Raw genomic sequence first — 13,320 nt, 5'->3', positions numbered from 1 at the left:
CTGTGGAGCATACCCACTAACAACATTGAACATCACGCCTTCTATTTCTGGCTTCAGACTCATCACTCTATCTTACACTCTTTTTAATTCCACACATGCTGGAGTTCACTTCTTGATTTTGTAATAAAATCAACAGGAAATAGTTTATTTACACTGAGACACTACCCAAAATAAAAAATTATGAATTGTTTCCAAATTTATGAAAAATTCATTTTTGGTGGTGTAAAATATAGCTACATTTCTTTAAAAAAATTATGCAATGGTATTTGTATTGATTTAGTCTTTATAATTTATTTGAAAGTGTTAAATAATGACAAATGTGTTGGTAGCATACTGAATTGATGGACCTTTTATGGCACCTTACTCCAATTTTATTATTATTTAATCTTCCACAAATCACAGAAAAAGCAGCTTTCCGTTTCAAGACATACAAGTTTTCAAACCTGCTGCAAAGAAAATTTGATTCAACATTTAATAATTAAATAAGATGAACTACATATTCTAAACAAGTTTAAAAAAAACATTTAATTTGGAAATTACATTTTTCACATTGTTTTCAGTACAGTATCCAAAATGGAGTGAGAAAAAAAACAACTATGGTACAAAGTTTATTTGAAAGGTAGGAAACAAACTGTTCTTCAGTTTTGTCAAGAAGCCCAAAATCAAAGTTATTAGTGAAGAGTTTTTATCCATTTTCAGTCAAATAATATAACTAAAATAATTTTGATGTCATTATGTTACTAATTTACAATACCAACTGACCTTAGATTTTTTGCTAGAAATCTGAGTTTGTTTGAATTTATGAAATCGAAGAAACCGGAGTCATCATAGCTCAGAATGGGTGAGTCGCAGCGTGCAGGTGAGGCCAGGCACTGGGAAGTAGTGATGGTGCCTGTATAGTCCATGGGCTCACTGGTGGTGGCCATTGGGTGGATGACCTGAGCAGCAGAGTTTGATCTAAGCGTCCACTTCACTCGGGACTTCTTGTTCCTCTCTAGGTTCTTGAGAATCATCTTTAGAATTGGATTCGGAGTGCTCTGGGTTGTTCCGAGTGACACCTTGTTTACATAAGGGACAAGTCTTCTTTGTCTTTGTGAGCCACTGGTCCACACATTTGCAGTGGTAAGCTGCAGGACAGAGGGATTCAAAGGATTGTTCTCTGTAATGTACAGGACCATACTGCTGAGCCACTATAATCACTATATTTTCTAGATGCCACTCGCCAAAACATTTGCTTCATGAGGAAACTGCTCCTTGCTTGTGAATGCCTAAGCCTTCAAGGATGCATTTTTCATGATCAATCATGACGCAATGGCTTATCTGCAGTTCAGATGTTTACCAGATTTCTAAGTGTGTGTGCCATGGTGTATCAATTTATTTGGTGATTTCAATGTTATTTATTGGCATTATAACTGAGGGTTCATCAATAAATTAATACTCATTTGCTTTTGTGACTGAGACACTTTTGTTGCCTTTAGATATTTTGACCTTGTGTATTGACGTTCAACCACAAGCACTATGGTCCAGATATGACCTAATTATATTATACAATATACAGTATTGAAATGTTATGCAGCTCTTTATTAAACATTTTTTTGTTTCTTTTCTCCTCACCAGCTTTTCATGATCAATCAAAACATATTTATTTATAAATTTTTCCAAATTTATAAATAAACAATTTCCAAACACTTTTTGGAAATGTGTTGGTGTGGTTCATAATATGTATATCCATGATAATTACTTGGGAATAAAACATTTACCATGTGAGCAAGGTAAAACTCGCAGTCTGTCGTTTTCTTCATAATCATCCAGACATATTGCACACTCATCATAGTCATCCCCTGAAACAAAGATGATATAAATGTTGGCCAGAAAACACTCAGAACATTGTATACTGTACTGTAATCCAGTTCTTGAAATATTTCCTGTTGTATAAATAAGTTCTCATCGTGAGAACCTTTCAGTTATTAAAAAGATTTATAAATTATTCAAATTCACATGCAAGTGGTTCACAAAAGCAAGTAGTACAGTGACAGTAAAAATATTTGTACCTTTATGGAACTTGTGGGTTGGAATCCACTTCAGCTGTTTCTTGGACAAACGATTTTTCTTCAGTTTCACTATGTGCTGTACACATATAACAATCTGAAATATGCAAAACATTACAGGCAGATAGTTAAGGGAGAAGGTAATGTGAATAACAGGTTTTCAAGGCATAAGCTTGATAAAATGCAGTTTTAATTGAAGATAATGTAGCTTCTAGCTTTGTTAAATTAGCTTTTATTATTACATTCCGCTTCAAAGCATTGATGTAATTGTCAGTAAGTGTGTTCATCCATTAGTCCATTTGGCCGTCTGCCCGTCCATTCGTTAGTCCACCAAATATCTTTGCAACTATTGTAGGTAGAAAGATGAAACAATAAGCACATTACTCAGGCAGCAAAGGGGATGAAATTATTGGGATAGGATAAGGTGGCGGCGCGTGTACGTCCAGCGGCTCCTCTCTCTCTCGCTCGAGCGTTCTTTCGTGTTTTTTTACTGTCTATGGGTCTGAGAAGACTGTAATTTCATGTCGTGCATATATGGTCCATTTGACAATAAAGTTGACGATGACTATGAAATGAGATGATGGCCTTGACCTTGAGAATACTAGGTCAAGGTCAAATTTTAACATTTGTACACTCAGGAACTTGATAAGATGGAAAGACGGGTGAGGTCAGTGAGTAAGACGTAGATCAAAGCTACAGCTTTGATCTATGCAAGTAGATCAGGGTATTTTAACCTGTGCAAGTAGATCAGGGTATTTTAACCTGTGCAAGTAGATCAGGGTATTTTGACCTATGCAAGAAGGTCAAGATAAAATTTTGAATTCAGGGGTGTCGTGGGATGTTGCAGTCTCTGACTGCATTGTTCTTGTCTAAACATGGATTTAAGTGCAAATTCGATGTTTGGAAATGACAGAATAATTCCACCTGTAATTCCAACAGGAATATTCTGTCTATTAAAGCATGTTTCCCATTGAATAAACACAAGGGGGTGACGTATGCAAACTTACCCAGATAATAAATGCCACACTGAACATCAAGGACATCACTAGAACTAAGTAATCAACTTTGTACGGACGTGGAGGATAATCTGGTTCAAGAATCACATAGGTCCTGCTGATCCTAGAAGATAAATGCTATGAAATTACTCTACCCACTTTTGTTCAAATCAAAAGTTTGATTTCTTGTTAAGTCTGAAAATTAATATGTTGAGATGTATCACTTACTCGGATTCTGGATTCAGTGATTGCTTGATAACTGTGGACGCGTATTCACTGGTGAATACAGAGGGGATCAAAATCTGGTTTGCAACGGATGCTAGAGAGGAAAGAACATCAAACAAACAAAAAACAATTAAACTCAAAACTATGTAAAGGGAAATTGTATAAATATGGTCATTCTGATATTGTGTACATTTTGTAGAGAATAAATTACCGTTGCTGATGTTCATTTTGAGCAGTGTGTCAGAGTACACATTGTGAACGATTGCTGCTTTGTACCCAGCTTGTTGTGCATTCAAGACCTGAAAATCAGTTCAGTCACATCAGTACAGCACATTTCGCAGACATGGATTGTTTCAAAATCAACTATGTTTCTGAAGTGTTGGTGAAACAGCCAAAACATTTCCACAAAAGAAAGAACAGTTGAGGTTGTGAATGAAGTGTTCCTGGTTTAGTTTTAAGTCTATACTAGACTCTTAAGGATTCTCTCAGGTAGTGAATGGCCCTACCCATTAGTACCACCACACCCTAGACCTGATTGTTACTTATGGTATAAATACTGTATAGAGCACCTAACAAGTTTCCCTCACAATGATTTCCTATCAGATCACTTCTTAGTTACCTTTGACCTTGTGTTACCCAGCTTAAAACCACTGGATAAAGCCATGCCGACTGGATCAATCTTTGATAGTGTAATACATAAATTTAAGGAAAGATTTTTCATCAGCCATAGAATCAGTAATATTCCCGTAACCCTTAGATATTGAATATCTGATAAATAGTGTGAGCGACAGGCTAACAACTCGAAGATGGCATAGCTCCGTTAAAATATAAATTAAAAATCAAGAAAGGTCAGACGATTTGTTCAACTTGTTAGCCCGCGAGCTCACACAACGCTCCCGTAGATTTAAAGAGAATTCGGCACTCAACAAAAACAGACAAAACTTATATACCATGCTTTAAAACATACAAAAAGGTTCTTTCTAGAAGTAGAAACACATACTGTGCTTCGTTAATAGAGAACTATCACAACAACCCTCGGTTCCATTTCAGCACTGTGGCCAGGCTAACCAAGAAATGTAATTGTAATGAGCCCACCATTCGTTTCAATCTTGTACAGCGAAGACTTTCTTAAATTCTTTCAGAATAAAACAACAATACTTAGGGATGAGACTCATCAAATTATCTAATCTTCTCTGCTAAACCAGCTACTAGCCTGCTGGACAAAATTTCAACTGCACTTCTAAAAGAGGTATTCTCGTTATTAAATAAACCCATAGTCGAAATACCAGTCCTTAGTAACAAGCTATATACTGTACGACAATATTTTAAAGTGGTTGGGATCAAGCCCCTCCTTAAGAAGCCAAACTTGTAATGTAAGCCTCCTCACAAATTTCAGGCCAATCTCAAACCTCCATTTCGATAAAAAAATTTAGAAAACATAATGGCCAGACAGCTTAATGATCATTTATTAGAGAATTATTTGTTAAGGACTATCAGCCAGGTTTTAAAACAAATTACAGTACAAAGACTGCACTGCTAAGAGTTTAAAATGACCCTCTGGACAAACTACTGGCCTCAGTCAGGGGGTCAAACACCCTGAGCTTACTTAAGAGTAGACTTAAAACCCTTCTCTTTGACATAGCCTATAATTAGGATCAAAATATATTCCTTCTGATAAGCTGCTATAGGGCTAGACTGCTGAAGGTATTTTTCTCTCTCTCATTACATACAGGGAGTAACAGCAATGGCTTCTGGAGCTTCTGTTATTTCTCTTTCTTTCTTAGTCTTATTCCTACACCATTGAACCTTCAAATACCTGCAAGATACTGCCTCAGTGTACCTGCTGCTCCTTGACAGGTGGGGAGAAATATAGATAAACTATTTCCTCTTTGATTTTATTACAAAATCAAGAAGTGAACTCCAGCCTGTGACTAGTGAAACTCGTGTACATGCAGCACTGCTGAGGTCAATGGCGGGTGACATGATGAGTAATTTGATATCTTCATAGAGGGGAATGAGGTCTATCCAGTTTTCATAGTTCACTCTTATTTCATTCTTAACCATCTGCCAATCTTAGATACATAGACAGACAGACGGACAGACGGACAGACGGACAGACAGACGGACCGACAGACAGGCGGACAGGCGGGCAGGCGGGCGGACAGGCGGACAGGCGGGCAGGCGGGCGGACAGGCGGACAGGCGGACGGACAGATAGAGATGGGTGGATGGATTGGATGGATTGGATGGATTGGATGGATGGATGGATGGATGGATGGATGGATGGATGGATGGATGGATGGATGGATGATAGATAGATAGATAGATAGATAGATAGATAGATAGATAGATAGATAGATAGATAGATAGATAGATAGATAGATAGATAGATAGATAGATAGATAGTTAGATAGATAGATAGATAGATAGATAGATAGATAGATAGATAGATAGATAGATAGATAGATAGATAGATAGATAGATAGATAGATAGATAGATAGATAGATAGATAGATAGATAGATAGATAGATATTATACAAGATATTTATGTTGCAGTGGTATCACATATGTATCTAACCCTGTACACAGTATAGAACACATTCCATTTGAATACAACTAATGAATACTACAATGGATTTAAGTTTTGCTCACCTTTAAATCAAAATTACAATCATTGCGTCTGATGAGAACAATGAAGTTTTTGGGGTTTAGCCGAGTTGATGAAGGAGGAGGTTTCATCGTTGTGCAGCCATTTAACGGGTGGGAGAGAACCAAAGTTCCCTTTCACACAAAAAGAAAGCTGTCATTTTCATGGACCATAATGAATTCTTTTCACTTTGCATTCCACTCTCAATTACTCACTACTAGTCCATCCTTTGGAACTGAGGCACCAAATGAGGCAGGCAAATCATCAAACAACCAGAAAGGTTCATACTTGTAAGAATACTAAAAAAAAATACAAACAAATATCACAACAGGAAAATTTGGTGAATCATATTTGAATTTGATGAGCTAAAGGTCCAAGATACAGCCTTACAACATAGATAAGGGCATGTGTAGATGAAGGAATGGTTATGCTCCAGAACAACACCGTGAAGCACCACACACCAAAGTGATTCATCCTTGGTTGCTGACAGTTGCACCAAACTGTGAAAAGACCATGTGACATATCACAATTAATTTGTTTTATGCTTGTTGTCTTATGGCTTTTATAGTTTTATGGCTTTCATGTTTGTAAGCTTTTTAGTTTTTATGGGGGTTTTTTAATGTTTTTTAAGTAGTTTGTCCATGGATTTTTCTAGATGCGTTACCCTCTGTTAGACACACGTGCAAGAACATGGATATAAAATTGACAAGGTCTGTAAAAACCATAGATTTATAGGACTACTGATGATAAAGTGAATGTGGAGGATGAGTTGCTAAACTTCCTTGATATTAAAATTAACAGATTGAGTCAAGATCATTGTTTTAGCCTCTTTCACTACGTCCATAAACCTCCTCTTTGGTCTTCCTCTAGGCCTCCTGCCTGGCAGCTCAAAACTCAGCATCCTTCTACCAAGATATTCACTATCTTCTCCCAGCAGAGAAGCACCTTCAGCAGCAGACTGCTGTCACACAGCGCCTCCACAGAGAGGCTGAGGTCCTCCTTCGTGCCCCGTGCCATGAGGGGGTACAATGACTCTCTCAGGAGGAGCGGGGGGGAGGTGGCGAGGTCAGCACGGGGTTGAAAATGGATTTAATTTAATTTAATTTAAATTTAATTTTATACTGTTGTATATATATATATATATATATATATATATATATATATATATATATATATATATATATATATATATATATATATATATATATATATATATAATTTATTTATTTTTTATACTGTTTTATATTTTAATTCAATTTTATACTGTTTAGATTTTATTTTATACTGTTTATATTTTAATACTGTAATATTTTTAAATTTTATACTGTTTATATTTTAGTTATAGTTTAGTATATAAGTCCTGTTAGTGCTGCATGTGTCTGTCTGTTAGTGTAATGTATGTCCTGTGGTATGTCCTGTGATGTCAATGTTTCCTTTTCTCCTGGTGTTTATCCAGTATTATTTGTTATGTAATGCCTGAGCAGTGGATATATGCAATTTCCTCCGGGATTAATAAAGTATCTATCTATCTATCTATCTATCTATCTATCTATCTATCTATCTATCTATCTATCTATCTATCTATCTATCTATCTATCTATCTATCTATCTATCTATCTATCTATCTATCTATCTATCTATCTATCTATCTATCTATCTATCTATCTATCTATCTATCTATCTATCTATCTATCTATCTATCTATCTATCTATCTATCTATCTATCTATCTATCTATCTATCTATCTATCCATCCATCCATCCATCCATCCATCCATCCATCCATCCATCCATCCATCCATCCATCCATCCATCCATCCATCCATCCATCCATTCATCCATCCTCTGGACATGTCCAAACCATCTCAGTCTGGCCTCTCTGACTCTATCTCCAAAACCTCTAACATGTGCTGTCCCTCTGATGTACTCATTCCTGATTCTATCCATCCTTGTCACTCCCAAAGAGAACCTCAGCATCTTCATCTCTACTACCTCCAGCTCTGTCTCCTGTCTTTTCCTCAGTGACACTGTCTCTAGACCAAACAACATCGCTGGTCTCACCACAGTTTTGTATACCTTTCCTTTCATTTTAGCTGAAACTCTTCTATCATACATAACACCTGATATTTTTCTAAAGCTGTTCCATCCTGCCTGTGCATGCTTCTTCATCTCTTTTCCACGTTCTCTATTGCTCTGGAGTAGTTAAATTCCTCCACTTTCTTGATCTCTTCAACCTGTAACCTCACTCTTCCACTCTCCACTTTCTTGATCTCTTCAACCTGTAACCTCACTCTTCCACTTGGGTCCCTCTCATTCACACACATGTAGTCTGTCTTATTTCGGTTAACCTTCATTCCTCTCCTTTCCAGGACAAACCTCCACCTCTCTAGCTTCTCCTCCACCTATTCCCTGCTCTCACTACAGATTAACATTCCTGTCTAACCTCGTCTGTCAGCCTGTCCATCACCATAGCAAACAAGAAGGGGTTCAGAGCTGATCCCTGATGAGGTCCCACCTCCACCTTGAACTCCTCTGTCACACCTACAGCACACCTCACCACTGTCTTACAGTCCTCATACATGTCCTGCACTGCTCTCACATACTTCTCTGCCACTCCAGACTTCCTCATACAATACCACAGTTCCTCTCTGGGCACCCTGTCATAAGCTTTCTCCAGATCTACAAAAACACAATGCAGCTCACTCTGGCCTTCTCTGTACTTCTCAACATCCTCAAAGCAAATACTGCATCTGTAGTTCTGTTTTTTTGGCATGAAACCATACTGCTGCTCACAAATGCTCATTTCTGCTCTTAGTCTAGCTTCAACTACTCTTTCACATAACTTCATTGTATGGTTCGTCAGCTTTATTCTCCTGTACATCTCCCTTGATCTTAAAAATGGGCATCAGCACACTTCTCCATTCCTCAGGCATCTTTTCTCTATCTAAGATCCTGTTGAACAACCCAGTCAGAAACTCTACTGCCACATCTCCTAGACACTCCTGTACCTCCACAGATATATCATCAGGACCGAGTGCCTTTCCACTCTTCATCCTCTTCAATGCCCTCCTCACTCCATCCTGGCTAATCTTTGCTACTTCCTGGTCCAAAACAGTCACCTCTGTTAGTCTTTTGTTGTCTCTCATTTTCCTTGTTCATCAGTTCTTCAAAGTACTCTTTCCATCTTCCCATCATACTACTGGCGCCTGTCAATACATTTCCATCCCTATCCTCAATCACCCTAACCTGCTGCACGTCCTTCACATCTCTGACTCTCCATTACCTAATTCATCCTCACATCTGCAGCATCACAAATCAGTCATGCTCTTACATCTCAGCAAGCTTTGTGTGTAGCGCTGCGTTAATTTTTACATCGCGCTTCAAAGCAGTGATGTATTGTAATTGTCAGTGTTCATGTGTTCGTCCGTTCGTTAGTCCCCCAAATATCTTTGCAACCATTGCAGATAGAAAGATGAAATAAAAAGTACATTACTCGGGCGGCAAAGGGGATGAAAATGAGATGATAACCTTGACCTTGAGAACATTAGGTCAAGGTCAAATTTCGACTTTTGTACATTCAGTAACCGGATAAGATTGAAAGACGAGGGAGACGGCCAGTGTGAGTAAGACCATAGATCAAAGCTAGTGCTTCGATACCTATGCCTAGATTTACCCTGACCTATGAAAGTAGGTCAGGGTAAAATGTATTCAGAGACTGCAATATACCCTGACCTACCCTGAAAGTAGATCAGGGTAAAATTTTGAATTCAGGGGTGTCGCGGGATATTGCAGTCTCTGACTGTTCCAGTTGGATGAGTAACTTTGATGTCATTTAGGATTTCCCAATGTATTCCCAATGCTTCATGGATGGTACCCACATTCCCATCAAGGTTCCCCACATAATTAAGCTGTTGATGTGAATAAGAAGTCCATTCAAGCACTGAAGCCTTTTATCCTATTGGTTCACTCCAGTGCAAAGCTTCTTGAGGCTTCATTTGCTCTAGTTGATCATCCACTGGATGCAAAAATGTCAGTTGTCGCGAGTTTGAAGTGTGTCACATTTTGCAGAAAGTCTGTGAATGTATTTTATTATTGACAATTTATTCATTTGTATGGTTGATTGTTCTCAGATATGATATTTCAGCTCATGTTGAATGTAGAATATGTCCTAGATTGATTAATTGTGACTGGATTTATGAAAAAAATTAATTTCAGGTCTTCCCGAACTCGACTGAATCCTAGAATCTGGGAAATAAAAACGTCCTGCATCAATAGATAGATTAAAAAATGAAAAATTCAGAGCAAATATGTTCGGATTTGTTCAATTTGTGAAGTAACAAATTGAATGATTGAAATTGAATGAAAACTGTTTCATTACTCGGCACCCATTTATTGAGAAAGTGTCCCCAAACTAACCTGCCACCTGGATGTGGCCAGCCTCCACATTTGGCATGCCCCCCCGAACAGTACCAGAAAATGCCCCCCCGACAAAAAGGTCCCAGGGCTGATCGATCCAGAATGGAAATGGCAGATGTGACAGAGTGACAGAAATGCTGAACAGCCTTAACTCGCAGCTTCAAGGCCAGGGGTATCTCATTTGCGACATATATTCTCTTAAGAAAGCATTTGAAGTGACAATAACACTGGTTTTGGAACAAGTGAAAAAGCACAGCTTCATCCATCTCCCTGCTACCCAAAACTTAGCTGCAGAGAATCCAGTGGTCCCATTTCCAGCTGAAAGGTGTGTGTAAGAACTGGAAATGCTGAAGTCCAAGTTCTGTGTGCGATTCTGTAAACTACATGCTGATGCAAAAGAAATCAATTTTTTTTCCGTAATCCCTTTGTTGAAGAACCCAATGGATGAAAGCCCAGCCTTCTTATCAGTTGGCAGAATTCAAAAACTGTCATGTTCTGAAAGATGCATTCAAGCCGGACAGTCTCAATGACTTCTATGTCGCCCTCCCAAACGACATAATAACCGGAAAGGTTGTTAATATTTGGTTCTGGAAGACAATAAATGTTTACATTTAGGCACCCTTGTGATCGCAACAGTTTTTCGATTACAAACTGAACCCGGCCCCCCATCAGAGAAGGGAAGAGTTATGTGGCCCTTACAAGAAAAGGTTTTGAGACCCCTGGTATAGTGTTTTATATGTAAGGTCCTAATGGGTATACGTATATGTGTAGATGTATGTATGTATATGTGCTTGGAAATGATGATGTACATATGTATACTCTGTATGTATCTGAATAATGGTTCTTATTACATCCCGCTTCAAAGCGGTGATGTATTGTAATTACCAGCGTTTGTGTGTTCATCAGTTAGTCCGTTCGTCCGTTCGTCCATCCGTTTGTCCACCAAATACCTTCGCAACCATTGCAGATAGAAAGATGAAACTACGTCAAGGTCAAAATTAAATTTTTTTACACTCAGCAACGGGATAAGATAGAAAGACGAGGGAAAGGGCCAGTGTAAGACCCTAGATCAAAGCTTTGACCGCAGATCAAACTACTGCTTTGATCTACGGTCAAAGCTTTGATCTACGAAAGTAGGGCAGAGGACTAGCTTTGATCTTTTGACTTATGATATATTTGTTTTCACTTTTTGTGAATTTTGATCATGAATTTCTTTCAGTGCTTTCAATAAAATATGATTTTTATCTTTATTTTTTTCTCTGAACCTTGAGTCCATAATAAAGTTCATCTATCTGTCTATCTTATACAAGAATTTTGACCAGTGTTCTGAGTCTTGTTGGTACTATCATAAAGAAACCATTTTAAAATCGAATGTTTGCATATCAAAAAACACAAGAGTTTAAAAGAAGGAGTTGTAAGGGTAAAATGGAATATTACAATAATAATCCTGTTTCCATTTGAGTACAATCATCTGAAACTCAGGATTGCTACACAGTATTCCACATTACTGCAGCATTTCCCCAACCATTATACCCAACAGCACCCTGTCCACCTTGAATATAAAGTTAGTTTTGTTTAATTTTATTTCCTATACATTCACCAGATTACAGAAGACATATAAGGATACAACTAGAACAACTCTACACCTTGTCCTTTTGTTATTTATCTTACTTACACATTGGAGTATCGTTCCATCTTTACATGGCTGTGTGTTTGTAATTTTCCTCTGTATCACACAGGGCAGATTTCCGACACAAGCGCAAGTACACACATAACACACACACACACACACACACACACACACACACACACACACACACACACACACACACACACACACACACACACACACACACGCACACACGCACACACGCACACACACTTTCACCAGGTGACAAGAGAGTGTTTGTTGGAAATATACAGTCCAGTATAGAGTACTACCTGAACCCCTGGGCGAACTACTGCCACCCAAGGATACCACGCAGTCCTCACAATTTAATCTTTCTGTGCCTCACTGCCCGTTTGTGCCAGTGCCACACTGCCATTATTAGATATTTTCGCAATCCGAAGTTTCAGCTCATTTTGTGTTATGAGTTTTAACAATATTTTGTTGCACAACATTACTGTATTTTGATTATACTTTGCTTTCTGTACTTTTTCTACCCTTTGCACATTTTACTCGTTCATCTTTTTGTTTGGACTGCCCAGTTGTGTAGTATATGTTCTGTGTTGTCAATGTTTTTCTTTTTGTTGTTTTTTCACATTGATGTTTTTCTCTTTGTGTGTTTATCTATTTATGTGCATTTATGTCTGCTGTGCTGTCTGTGGACTATGCGCCTTCCAGGATTGTGTGTGTATATACAGTATGTGAGCAGTATATGTATTTTTCTCCGGGATTAATTATCTATCTATATCATGAATGAAATCACTAACATGTCATAGTTCAGAATAATGAGGGGCAGATGGTTAAGAATGAAATAAGAGTGAACTATGAAAACTGGATAAGTCTTCATTCACCTCTATGAAGATATCAAATTACACATCATGTCACGAGTCATTGACCTCAGCTGTGCTGCATGTTCACAAGTTTCACTCGTCACATGCTCGAGTTCACTTCTTGATTTTGTAATAAAACCAACAGGAAATAGTTTATTTCCACTGAGACACTACCCAATGAAAAAATACAAAATTACACAATGGCATTTGTGTTTAGTCTTTATAATTTATTTCTCAGTGTTAAATAATGACAAAAGTGCTAGTAGCATAATGAATTGTTTGATTCTTTGTATTGGCTCATCTATCAGCTTTACATCAGCTGTAGACCATTTTGTCTTATTGTATTTAGACACAACATATTGCACCTCACTCCAATTTTATTATTTAATCTTCCACAAATCACAGTAAAAGCAGCTTTCCATTTCTAGACATACAACAAATTTTCAAACCTGCTGCAAAAAAACTTTGATTCAACATTTAATAATGTGATATAT

General features: G+C 37.7%; 1 pseudogene; it reads right to left on the bottom strand.

Moving 5' to 3' along the window:
* Positions 1-740: 740 nt before the first annotated feature.
* On the bottom strand, positions 741-9,060 carry LOC137606446 (E3 ubiquitin-protein ligase RNF167-like; annotated as a pseudogene).
* Positions 9,061-13,320: the final 4,260 nt, after the last annotated feature.

Source organism: Antennarius striatus, chromosome 13 (genome assembly GCF_040054535.1).
Source record: "Antennarius striatus isolate MH-2024 chromosome 13, ASM4005453v1, whole genome shotgun sequence".
NCBI lineage: Eukaryota > Metazoa > Chordata > Actinopteri > Lophiiformes > Antennariidae > Antennarius > Antennarius striatus.
Note: the sequence above shows the minus strand (reverse complement) of the source record. Positions and strands in the feature narration are given on the sequence as shown.